Here is a 13,644-nt window from a genome sequence, read left to right as displayed (position 1 = left end):
ACTTGTGAGTTATCAGAACGAATAGGGAAACAGCCACCTTTCCATCTGAAATAGTTCTTTTGCTATTATATTGTCAGCCACTTAACATTGTCTGACCCTATGATCTTCATTCCTAGAATTTCTGCTCTCCTGAGAAACACTTCTGAAAATGGTAATAATGATAATTCTTAGCACTTATATAAAGCTTTTAATCCATAGATCTCAAAGCAGATAGCGGCACTGGCTACTGGGGTATGGGGGGAGGGGGGAAACAAAATCTGTGGTATAAGGGATCCTAACTCTTAAAGGAAAAAAGCAGCAGAACTCTGTACATTGTGCCACCAGCTTCACAGACGACAGTTATGGCTGGCTGAAATCCTGGCTCCATTGAAGTCAATGGCAACACTCCCACTAATTTAAGTGGGATGAGGATTTCACCTCTTATCCATAGGAGTGATCCCATTAAAGATATCCTCAGTGCAGCTGTCTCTGAAGTGTCCTTTCTGCAGCAATGCATTAGGTAGTGTAATGAAGATGACGGATATTTGCTGCACATCTTGCAGCAGTATACGGATAGGTTTCAGAGTAGCAGCCGTGTTAGTCTGTATTCGCGAAAAGAAAAGGAGTACTTGTGGTACTCCTTTTCAGTATACGGATAGTTACCGTTGACTACCTACCTTCTATTGAACTTACATATTCACCTAGTCCACCTACTAAAGAAACATAAATACTGAAAAAAATGTTTTACAAATATTCAGTTATATTTTCAAATTGATTGTTTCAGACACCTTTTATGTTTAATTTTCACAGATATTCATGCAGTCTAGGTTTAGAGACATACGTGGAAAGTGAATTTCACAGTGTCATATGTGGAGATATTGATGGAAAGCAAATTTTATATTTGCACATGCACTACTAATATTTGCATAGGAAATGCTTGCAAACTCACCCAACCAGAGGACAGAAACAATACCAAGTGACTTATCTGTCCAATCACAACTAACCAGTTGTAACTCATAACTAGTATGAGTAACAGACATCTTACGCTTTTGGAAACCATCTGCAATCAATCCATGGTTCTGGAAGTTGAAAAGACAATCCAAAAATAGCTCTGAATAGCAATTAGATTTGAGAAAGTTGTGATCTGCTCACAGGTTTTCTACAAGCAGAAGAACAGGCTAAATTTGCCTGATAAATGATTCATTGTGAATTATTTACTCAGCTCCATTCCTCCACCTACTTTAATGAACCCTTATATAGTCACTGTATACAATATATAATGGAAGTAAATTTTCAACCTTCAGTTCAGTATTTGTTACACAGTTTCTTGGTTCATGCGTTCACAAAATGTCAGTCATTCGGTTAAACTTTATCATTCAAGAGAATTAAGACTTAAACTGAAAACAATTCCAGTCATGTAATCCTGTTAGTGCAAAGTGATTCTCAATAGCACTTGATGGTGCATAGCTGAATTGGTTCAGTGCATTAAAACAAACCCAATGATTCTGTTTTTATGTACATATCTGTGCATGTTTGACACACTATTAAATTGTTTTAACAGCCTCTACTTATGAAGGTGTATATCTTTGTACTTAAAATGCAATACATTGTAAAGTACATTTTATGTACAAAATATTACTCTCTTAGGAAAATTGTAATTACAAAGTTTAGAAATACAGTAAAGCAAATCACTTTATCTGGTTTTTGGATGGCCAAAGAAAATCTAGATATATTCTTGTGACTGAATCAGCAGTGACTAGACAAGCTAGTGCCTCAGAGTTTAGGAAAATATACTATGGTGCCAGTTGCTCCCCAATTAAATGGTATGCCGCTTAGCTATTTGTGGCCATAACTTCAACCTTGATGAAAACTAAACCAAAATTGTTTTGTCCGGAAAAATAATTGTCTTTAAGCAGTCTTTTTGCCATATCCATATCTTATGTCAAACAAATTAGATGATGACTACTTACTCCAGATAATGCCATATTTATTTGAAGGGTGCCGGTTTCACTTGCAACACATTTAAGTAAATCCACAATGATGAATGCAGGCAATCTTTGCAATTAGAGCCTGCCGCAACTTTCAGCTCCCAGCTGCTACTGTAATTCATACATGCACAAAATATTCTTATTATGTGCCTGCTTATGAAGTTTGACCAGCTTCCTGAAACTCATGACAGCCCTTGAAGTCCAGAATGAAATAAGCCCATTGGGATCTCATCTTACTAGCCTTTATGGCCTTTTTATGCCTAGATCTTTTCTTCTGACGTTTTAAATGTGTGCATTTAAGTTTGATATGGTTCTTTCCATTTGTTGCCTCTTATGAAATAATTTAAAAAAAACCTAAAACCTTATTTTAACATCTCTCCAACCTCTCCCCTACACACAAACATAATGGTGCTTCCATTTTATTGTGAGTTCCAAAATGTGACCACAGGGGACTTTTAAAATTAAAAGCCAATTTATCTGAGAGTTGTATTAAGTCCTCTGTAGCAGCTCAGGAGGAGCAGACAGATAGATAGAATTATGCCTAGTGCAAGCCTACTTCATTGACGTACCTTCTCTTTGCCCTGCTTGCATTGCCCTGTAGGACTTTGTGCCATTTCTCAAGATAGGTGAACCCTCGGCACATAAGCCTGTGATCTGGTTCCCTTCAGAGATGATGACAATGATGTACTCTCGGAGCTTAGTCAGTTGAATACATTCAGCATTTGAACGACACTCTATTTTGGGATGAGTGGAGGGAAGAGGGGATGATGTGGCCTGATGCTCTGTGTTGTGCTAGAGGTGTGGAAAGCACTGGGTTTAATGTTGTGTAGCGTTTAATAGGAGAAACAGAATCACCTGAGTTTGAAAAACCACATGAAGGTTCTGAGGGCAAAGCCATCCTTATAATTAAATTCTTAATTGTCAGGTTGTCCATTGATAACCTTTTATCCCATTGAACTGGTCTGGAATTGCCATATGCAAATCAAGAACTATACAGTTCAGAAGGGGCTTTGCACATTCAAATCCGTTACATAGCAATCAGTTGTGATCAGTAGGACACCCAGATTTCTTACCTGGAGGGCACTTTACTGTGCACAGCTCGCCTGAGCACCAATTTCCTTAGCAAAACTTACGTGGCGGAAGCCATATTTAGTGAACGTAAGTTTTCAGTTGATTCCCTTAAAACATTTATCTTTTTTTTTTTTGTCAGAGACAGATGTGAGCTGAGAATAAAAAATCTTAAATCAGCAGAGGGGAGGTGGAAAGATGCAACAAGGTAATCACATGAACATTGTAACAGCCAGGACACAGAAATCTAAAGTTTGACTTGGGTTGAAAAATAGCCCCAAATGGTGCATGATATATTCATTGCACCTTCTCATATGATGGGTGTTCAGCTGATGAAAAAATAGCTTTAGCAAAATAGATTCCATTGCGTTCAAAAGTGCCTGGTTGTTTTAAGATATGGCCTCAAAAGGATATGCTTCAACTTCTGCATGGGGATTCAAAGTGCTAAAACTCTCAACAAAGGTGCAATTACATCCCTCAAAGCTACATTATTATAAAACATTAACAGCACCGAGAAAAATGTGCTAATGGGCTACATGCACATTTCAATCACCGATTAAAGAATAATATCTGCTATGTCAGTCTCCATAGGACTGATACAGGGAGATGGCGGAGGAGAGCTTGCAGTATAGCTATCAAATGAAAAATAATATTCAAGAAGACACTTTGGTCTGTTTTTTCTTTAACTCTTGGGACCCAGTGTGCAGGTGATGTAACTTGATATCAGAAATATAATGGCTGGATTCTCCACCAGCTGAAAGAAGTAAGCCAGACCTTGGGCCATCCGCAGCTTCCCTGTGCTATGGGGAAAACAATATATTTTTAAATATGAGCAGTTCTTACCTATGTGAGCTAATGCACACACACGAACCAATGGGAATGTTGTATTTGTGCTGTACTCTTCCATTCATCTTAGAATTTGATACAGTCCTGGTAGGAATATTACATATGTGTATTATGTAATATTATTCATTAAGCTCAGTCTCTGAAGAATACCTGAAGAATTTGACTTTGTCCTTATTTCTGCTTTCAAAGGGCCAATTACTATTCCTATTAAAGCTAATAGGTGTTTTGCCACCAAATTCAATGGGTTCAAGATATGGCCCAGATAACGTATTGGCCATGCTCTGCCTATAGGCTAGTGCATACCTGTTTGGTAATTCTTCGTGTGGATATGTACTACTGCTTTCTACAGTATACAGTGTGAGATCTGCTAAAGCATTTGCATCTCCATCACCCTCTGGAGGCTGACCTACAGCTGGTATAATCCATACTTCTACTGCTACTAAGGGAGATTGGGATAGGGGCCTCTGCTTTGGGAGCAGAAAATCCCACGGTTTGTTTGCACTATGACTGTGAAGTCTCTAGGCGAAGCAATCATTACAGGAGGTTATATTTTTAAGGGGTTGAGTGTCTCATGCTTACAAGGCCTGCTAGGACCCCACAAACTTACTAATTAATTAATTATTTGTATTGAGGTAGCACTAAGAGACCCCAACCAGGGATCAGGATCCCAGTGTGCTAGACACTGTATGCACTTATAAGAAAAAAAAGACTGTCTGTGCCCCAGGGAGCTCACAATCTAACAAATGGAGGGTGATGGAACACAAAATAACATCATGTTTCATAGAGTAAGCATGGTATAGTCCCAGCATCATACCCATTGTCTATCCACTAATTTTTTGAGAGTTGAAAAATTAGCTTTTTGCTCCATGTTTGCTTGATATAGGGCCTGCTCTAAAGCTCACCAAAGTCGATTGCTGTCTTTCCATTGACTTCAGAGGCCATTGGATGAGGCCTGTAGGTATTTGTAAACAGAACTGAATCACTGGTTTAAAAAAAATAAAACAAAACAATCGCAAATTTAGACCATTTTAAAATTGGAATTGCACCCAACTCTGAGCAGCTCTACCATACCTCCTAATAATATAATAGAGCCTGCCTGAAAAAGTTATCCCAAGCTGTTACGCCAAACAAATGACGAAACAAAGAAGCAGTTCATGTAAAAACAAAGCCTTTGAAGGGCTTGTTTACTGCATCACTTTCTGGGTTTTTAGGTTTACAAAAGCCTTTACAGTCTTATTTGGGTCACGGTCTTCTCTTGGCTTGGTGCATATAATTCCCACTGAGGTCAATAGAGGTTACTCCCTTTCAGACAGTGGTACAGTATGACCAAGCTATGTTCAAATGAGGAAGTCAATACAAAAAAGAAACCATTGTAAATGCTAAGTCTAAATGATAATATATCATCGTGTTTTAAAATGGCATTGCCGTTTTAATTAAATACAAAGATTGGTGGGTTTTTTCATTTATATAACAATGTCATTGTAAGCTGAAGAAAGATGGCTTAGTGCTGTGGTTAGCATTAATCTTGGATTTCTTTTATTTCTTCAAGTAATTAGCACATTTTTACGACCTGTTAGTTCTGACTTGCGAATTATATATAAACCAACAAAAATACACCATGAGCTGTTCCCCACTGCAGTCACTGAAACAGAGCTGCTTGGGATTGTAGCTGTGCATATTCATATATTTAAATAAAATTTAAAGAAAACAAAAAGAGGTAGAAGATTGTCAGGTCTCATCCTGCAGCTTTTACTACAGCTCAAGCTCCACCAATAGAATCAGGAGAGATTGAGGACAGCTCTAATATATGGAAAAGAAGAAAAACTCTCTGCTGTATACACTGTTAAGAAACAGTCCAAGATCCACAATTTATGGATTATTTAAAAATAAACAATTAGCATTTATACTGAATGTTTAAATATTGGATTTCTGAAAGCTTAATGGGGCAAATCTCTGTGCTGAGTTGCTGAGCCTGCTGTTTTCAGCAGAACGGAATGGCTTTTCAGTGAAGGACTATAAGTACACATGCCATCAACAGACTCCAAACACAAAAGTGACAAAATGCTTCCCAATTCAGCTCAGGCTAAGAGAATGGGATAGTTCTGTGAGATCTTCATCCAAAACCAGATGTTTTCACCCGGTCACATTATTGTGAAGTTTAGCAGCTTTCAGATGGCCACTGCAACTCCCCAGAGAGTTTTCAGACTACTACAGAATGCCTTTCATTTGCATGTTAAAAGACAGGCAGACTTGCTTTATAGGTTTCTTTTCTGCAATTCCTCATAGTTAGCCCCATATGTAGGATTTTCCCTGCAGATGGTATGATAGCGTGTGCATGGGAATTTATCCTCTGCTACAGCCTCTATTTGTTTGCCACACAACAAACTATCCCTGGTGTCCAATATTTCTTTTGTTAAATGTTTAAAAAAAAGTTTTTCATTTAGTAAAGACATCTGGTTACTGGTCAAGCCTTTATGGAAATCTGACTTTTAAGACCACGGTTGTGCATTTCCCCTTACTGAGGAGTAGAACTATGGCTCAGGTTTATGAACATCCATTGTATGACTGTGTAAATTAGCCCTGTACATTCAAGGAAATTTGTGCTGCAGCTGTGAACTGCACAGGCCTCTGAATGCAGTGTACTTTGGCAACAAGGACACAGATAGAGCAAACAAACAGGTCAGTGCATGGAAGGACATCAGGAGACAGACAGTGTCCATGGAGAGAGGCACTGTTCCAATGAATGAGTGATACCAACTCAGGCTCAGATGGCCAATCAATCACAGCTGAGAGCAACCCAGCCGCAAATCTGATCCATCTGCTGATAGGACATTTGGGTTATTTTAGCAGGTTTAAAAATATTTGTGAAATTTGGTTATAGACAAAGAAAAAAACATAGAACCTCTTCTGTATGCCATGTGCCAGTCTAAATTAGCAATTAATGAAAGCAGATTGTATTTGAGGTATTTTAATATAAATTAGGTTAATGATAACACATTCCAAACAGTACACTCAAAATCAGCCTGTACTAACAGGCTAACAGATGTTGGCATTTTTATTATTAATTATACATTTTATTATCATATGATTATTGTAAAACATCATTTGACAACAAAAATTATATAAATGATTCACACATTTTTTATATTGTAAAGATTATTTTTAATGTGCTCACTTCAGTATGCTAACTCAGTATTTGTTTTATTTTAGCAGCCTTAAATACAGAATACAGTTGTCCACATGTAACACTGAACAGAAATCTAAATATACAAAAAAAATTTAAAAAAAACCAGCTGCCACATTTGATCGCTAAGGTGTTTTTTAAATTAAGATTGCCTTAATTAGCAGCAGAAGGTAAAATATTAATACATATAGTCTATGTATATAAATCTCCCCACTGTATTTTCCACTGAATGCATCCGATGAAGCGAGCTGTAGCTCACGAAAGCTTATGCTCAAATAAATTTGTTAGTCTCTAAGGTGCCACAAGTACTCCTTTTCTTTTTGCGAATACAGACTAACAAGGCTGCTACTCTGAAACCTGTCATAATTTTCCTTGATCATTCATAGGGTTATGGAACATATGGGTAGGCAAATACTGATCCTAACATGTTGCCATCCAATGCAAATAAAAGCTGAGAACATATTACTTGTGCAAAATCTGCAGAGTGGGTGAATTTCTCTTTCAAATTTGTAAAGCCTCATCTTTAAAGAGAAGCACTGGGGTTATCATACCGATTTCAAATCACATTACATGAAGTCTTAAAATTTCAGTTTCAGCAATTACAGTTGGAGGTCCAGTAAACATCTCCAAAAGAACATTTGGGTGGCAATTGTAAATTGCCACAGCATGTGAGATCAGTCAGATCACAGCTCTCCAAATCAAAGACTGGTACATTTATCTGTATAATCACCTAGGTTTTTTTGCGTATTGTTTTTCAGGTCAGCATAATCTTTGCTCATTCAATAAATGTTAATATCGTAAATGACAGTTCTGCACTAGTCTCAAAGCATCCTTTAGTCTCATATAATCAAGAAGATAAGTGAGTTTATTTCAACATGGGTTTTATTTTATTTTTTTACAGTAGTGCTCATTTAATAATTGTTAAGTCATATTCTTGCCAAACTCCATCACTTCAGGATGCATGACTGGTAAAAGAAAATGGATACAAATTACCTTATTTGCTTCTACAGGGCATGAAAAGCTTGGACATGGTAATAATTCTGTGTTCATGTGTCTCTCACGCACACTTACCATTTCAGAATTAAACCTTTCCAATGAGTCTCCCTCTCACTCAAATTTCATTGTTTGCACCAGCTAATATTTTTCTGTTTTGGCCATAGTTAACAAGTCAGTTATTTCAACTTAATTTTCTAATGCTTCTATGCTTAAAGTGCATATAATCTACATTTGGAAAATATCCATTACCAAGAGCTCTGATTCTAGCAGTAGAGTACTTTTGGCTGACTCATAGTGAATAGTTTAACTCTAAAAATGGAAGCAGGTTTTAGACAAAGGGCCATTTTCGTAACAGTGGAGGACATTAGATTATGTTTTAAGAATTAACCTAATTTGTTTTAATTAGTTACAGAGACACTCTCAGATTAAAAATAATGGATTTTAAAGACAACAATAATAAAGGGGCAGCTCCTCAGCAGGTTTACATCAGCACAGTGCCACTGAAACCAATGAAGGTAAGGGAATGCACACCAGCACAGGGTCTGGCCCAAATGTTTATAGGCTTATAGAAAGGAGCGGTTCAACAACAGGCTGAACAAGTGCAGAATGACTGTTGAGTGTGCTTTTGGCTGTTGAAAGGCTTCCGTCAGCATTTGGCGCCATCTTTCAATGGTTTGTGTATTGCAGGCTCTGCCTCTTCAGTCTGCAGGAATGGATCCTGCACTTTGTTGACCAATATGCTGCTCACTCTCACTAACACGAGTGGCAGTGGAGTTATTCCTTAAACTACAAAGGCAAGAGGAGTTTGACATTGATCTCGCCATGTGTAGTAGGTTTGACAGGAGATTGCTTGTGGCATTCATGGAGGTGCTGACCACAGTGGAAAGCCGCTTTTGGGCTCAGGAAACAAGCACTGAGTGGTGAGATCACATCGTCATGCACGTCTGGGATGACGAGCAGTGGCTGCAGAACTTTTGGATGAGAAAAGCCACATTCATGGGACTGCGTGTTGAGCTAGCCCCAGCCTTGCAGCGCAGGAACACAAGGGAGTTGTCCTGTTGTTGGAGAAGCGTGTGACAATTGCACTGTGGAAGCTGGCTACTCCAGACTGCTACCGATTTCTGACCAGTTCGGAATCGGAAAGTCGACTGTTGGACTCGTGTTGATGGAAGTGTGCAGGGCCATTAATCGCATCCTGCTTTGAAAGACCGTGACTCTGGGCAACGTGCGTGACATTGTGGATGGCTTTTCACAAATGGGCTTCCCTAACTGAGGAGGGGTGATAGATGGCATGCATATTCCAATTCTGGCACCAGATCACCTACCCACATTAACCAGAAGGGGTATTTCTCTGTGGTTCTTCAGTTGTCTGTGGCATTTCACAGACATTAGCGCTGGCTGGTCCGGAAAGGTGCATGACGCACACATGTTTCAGAACACTGGCCTGTTCAGGAAGTTGCAAGCAGGGACTTTCTTCCCGGACCAGAAGATCACCGTAGGGGAAGTTGAAATGCCCACTGTGATCCTGGGAGACCCTGCCTACCCCTTAATGCCATGTCTTATGAAGCCATACACGGGGTACCTTGACAGCAGCAAGGAGCAGTTCAACACCAGGCTGACCAAGTGCAAAATGACTGTTGAGTGTGCTGTTGGCTGTTTAAAGGCCTGCTGGTGCTGCCTATATGGGAGGCTGGACCTGGCCAATGACAATATTCCTCTGCTTATAGCCGCGTGCTGTACGCTCCATAATATTTGTGAAGGGAAGGGTGAAAGCTTCACTCAGGGCTGGACCACTGAGGCTCAATGCCTGGAGGCTGAATTTGAATAGCCAGAGACCAGGGCTATTAGAGGGGTGCCGTGCGGGGCCACAAGGATCAGGGATGCCTTGAGGCAGCAATTTGAAGCTGAAATCCACTAATATTTGTTGCTATGCTTGGGAGTGCAGTGTTTGTAATGCTAGGAGGTGATTGTGATTGGTGCAGACGATGCACTATGAAGGTTTACGAAAATTGCCTGTTGCTTTGCAAGGCTCTGTTTGCTTTCAATTAATGGAATAAAGATTGCTTTCAAACCAAAACAATTCTTTTATTAAAAAGCAACAACCGGAGAAGAGAAACAAAATAACACAACAGCACTGTGGGGGATGGGGGAAGGCAGGGTCCCCAGGAGGAGGTGGGGGGACGGTTAAAGATTTGTGTATGTCCAAGCATCATATGCAACTTTGTCCTCTGGAGCCCAATGCACTGGGTACTGTACTTCAGCAGGGCTAACCTGCAGAGGGATGGGTGTGGAGTGCAGTGGGTACTGGGAGTCCACAGGGCTGGACTGTGACAGGTAAGGAGTGGAATGCAGTGGGTACAGACTGAAGCCAGGACGTTGCTAAGAGGGTGTTGGCAGTGTCTTAGGGGTCACATGGGAAAGAGTTTTGCGAAAGTGGCTGCAGGGGAAGGCAGGTGCAGAGCTGCTCGGTTTGCAGGTGCAAGCGCCTGGAGCGTGTCCGCTTGGCACTCCATAACAAAGTGTGGCTTCGTTATGGCACACTGCATTCTCCTTTCAGTCCCTCTTCTCGCTGTCCCTCTACTCCTTTGATTCTTGTTTTTTGGCCACGGAGTGCATTATAACGTCATGTGGAAAGTCCTCCTTAGTTCTTCGTGGCCACTTTCTAATTCTGCACAGCTGTTCAGCTGGCGATAGCAAAGAGGGAGGCTGGGCTCCCAAGATCATATCTGTGAAGCCAAAATGCAACATTTTTCAGAAGCAGTATTGTTTGCAATACACAGACCACTGATTCAGGGATTTAAAACCCAGCCACTATTCACATACCTGTCACTAACTGGCTAACCCCAGGCAAGCATACATGAGTCACAAGACCCCCAAAATGGAGAGTATCTACAGGGGCAGGTGAAATAAGTGTTCTAGGATCGTACTGTACACTGGGCACGTAGTTCTTGGGGAGAGCCAGCACTGGGGGGGGAGGGGCTTATAATCATTACTGTCCCAAAATTTTCCACAGGTTGTGTTCATTATGGAAGATATCTCACTGCTGAGGATGAGCAGGGAATTAAGAGAGGGTCTTCTCCAAGACTGTGCCTTCCACCCTGGCCCTTTTGCAGCTCACCTGTGTGCAGCAATGGTCCCCCCGCAGTGACGGCAGAGTGGTGTGGGAAAGTTACCCTTAATGGGGCAAGAAACAAATCAGCTCTGCCAAACTACCTGCGGTAGCGGATTGCCCAGTATCTCCATGAGAGTTTCGTGGATATCTCTGAGGCAGATTCCCATGAAGTGATGGAGTCAATCAACACCCTGTTCTGCCGCTCAGACTAGGCATGTGGTGGTATGCGCATCATACAGAAACAAGCCTGCTTTCTGCAACCCTCCTGCCCCCAACAACTCGCCTCAGCAATTCCCAAAATCAAAGCCACTTACCAGGGGCCTCCTCTTCTGTTTGTGCTCCGACAGCTGTGACTGGCTAGCCTCCTCTGGGGTAGAGAAGAGCTCCAGGCTGCATGCATCTCTGACTTCCAAGTCATCTTCTGCCTCTGGGTCCCCTTTCTCCTCCACATCCTCATCCAAGATTTCCTCCTCCTGGCTCAGTCCACTCTCGACTGGCACACGAGCCACTGAAGTATCCACAGTGGCCTTTGCAGTGGAGGTGGGGTCACCACCAAGTATTGCATCCAGCTCTTTGTAGAACTGGCAGCTCGTGGGCGCAGCACCAGAGTGGCGGTTTGCTTCCCGCACCTTGTGGTGGGCGTTCCGCAGCTCCTTCACTTTGACCCTGAACTGCAGTGTGTCCCGGTCATGGCCCCTTTCTGTCACGCATCGTGAAATCTGTCTGTAGTAGCATCATTCTTACGGCTGGAGCGCAGCTGGGACTGGACAGCCTCCTCTCCCCAAATGCCGATGAGGTCCAGCAGCTCGGCATTGCTCCAAGCGGGGGATCGCCTAGTTGTGTAGACAAGGCCAAAGAAATGGTGGAATCTCCACTGACATTTCCTGAGTTTCTCCACTGCTTGCATGTTTTGTTATCACAGGTCTTGTTAGGATTTGTTTTCTCGATGCAGGTTTATCAGTGGTATGCAAACTACATTGATTGTTGAGTCTCACACTGCTGTTTTCCATTGCTGCCCTCTATCCTGTTATCTGTAATCTGCTGTGCAGTGTATGTAGAAATGGGATATTAAGAGAATCTTTAAAGCATTCCATACCTGCAATTTTCTTGAGTCATTTGACCAAATAGTAATCTTGGACATCCCATTACATGACCTATCATCTGAACTGACTTCTGTAACTTCATTTTCAGCAATATCGTCCTTTCAGGGATCTTAATGTTTGAGATATAATCCTGCCATTTAATCTTCAGCCTTACTTTCAGGCAGCACTGGCAGAAGTATTCAAGTGACTTCATTCATTGCCTATAAGCAGTACTGGAATTCCATATCGGATACAGTGAGGACTATTTTCATTTCATTTGACTTTCCATCATGAGAAGTACTGAGAACATCCTATCATGCAAGGTAACAAGGTTTCTTCTTGTTGGATTACTTAGACTCAGCCCTTGCAGAATCCGGTGTAATTCTAACACAGCCTATAAACTAGCTGGAACTGAGTAAACCATTTACAGTGAATAATGCAGTGCACAAATGTAGCCTCTTGTTCTGTTCATGATCTGCCTATGAGCAGTTTACAATTTGTTTTGCTTCAATCATTATTCCAAGTTATTTGACAAATAATTCCAGCAAATAATTTTAGCTTTGTGAACTGTGAGCAGTTCTTTGTGATATTCAACATGTGTTGGTGGGCTCTGCTTGCCATATAGGTCACATGGCTTCATTTCACTGTCATGATTGGGTGAGTATCACTCTTAGAATCAGATTTCTGATGCAGACACGTGTTTTGTATGTGTTTAAAATTCACCTTTTCAACATACACTCCATGATATCCTTAACATTTGCTGTTTCCACGAACATTTCTGCCTGATGTCTTATAAAGGAATAAAAACTTCCCTTAAAAAATTAAGGAGAGACAAATGGAAAAGTACAAAACACTAAAAATCTCCAACAACCAAAAATGACTATTACACAAAAAGTTATCCAGAGAAGGGCCTCTTGGCTGTTCAGCTCAATCCTCTTTACACAGGTTGAACCTCTCTAGTCCAGCACCCTCGGGACCTGACTGGTGCAGAACCAGAGAATTTGCCGAACCATGGGAGGTCAATATAGTACTGTAGCGAGCAGGTCTCTCTTTATTTTTATTTCGTTGAGGCAAATAAATGGAACAATGTACTGATGTGCCGTTTTCCAATTTCTGCAACAATTCCATCTTTGCTGTATCAATATTGATCCATTCTTATGCTTAGCAGCATTACCAACACTTCCATTGCTTGCTGGTCTCTTAGAAGACATATTTAGGGGTAAATTAGAGCTAAATAACAGGACAGAACACTGAGTTCCAGGACTGGTGGCTGTAAACAAACTTTGCTGGACCACAGGAAACTTGGCCCCACCCACGATAAGCACACATCTGGCTAACTAAAATCATCCTGGACTACGGATGTTGCCGGACCAGAAAGTGCTGGACTAG

The 13,644-nt window shown here is 41.0% G+C and overlaps 1 protein-coding gene across 23 annotated transcripts in view; it reads right to left on the bottom strand.

The window, feature by feature from the left end:
- Positions 1-13,644, bottom strand: part of SEMA6D (semaphorin 6D) — a 281,482-nt gene that overhangs the window by 59,629 nt on the left and 208,209 nt on the right. Inside the window, exon 1 of one of the 23 annotated variants that reach the window (XM_073303932.1) lies at positions 2,537-2,557. The exons of the other annotated variants lie outside the window; for them this stretch is intronic. The gene's annotated coding sequence lies outside the window, so the exon portion shown is untranslated. Of the gene's footprint in view, positions 1-2,536; positions 2,558-13,644 lie in introns of those variants that run through there. 23 annotated transcript variants of the gene reach the window in all.

Source organism: Lepidochelys kempii, chromosome 10, assembly GCF_965140265.1.
Source record: "Lepidochelys kempii isolate rLepKem1 chromosome 10, rLepKem1.hap2, whole genome shotgun sequence".
NCBI lineage: Eukaryota > Metazoa > Chordata > Testudines > Cheloniidae > Lepidochelys > Lepidochelys kempii.
This window is presented reverse-complemented; position numbering and strand designations above follow the sequence as displayed.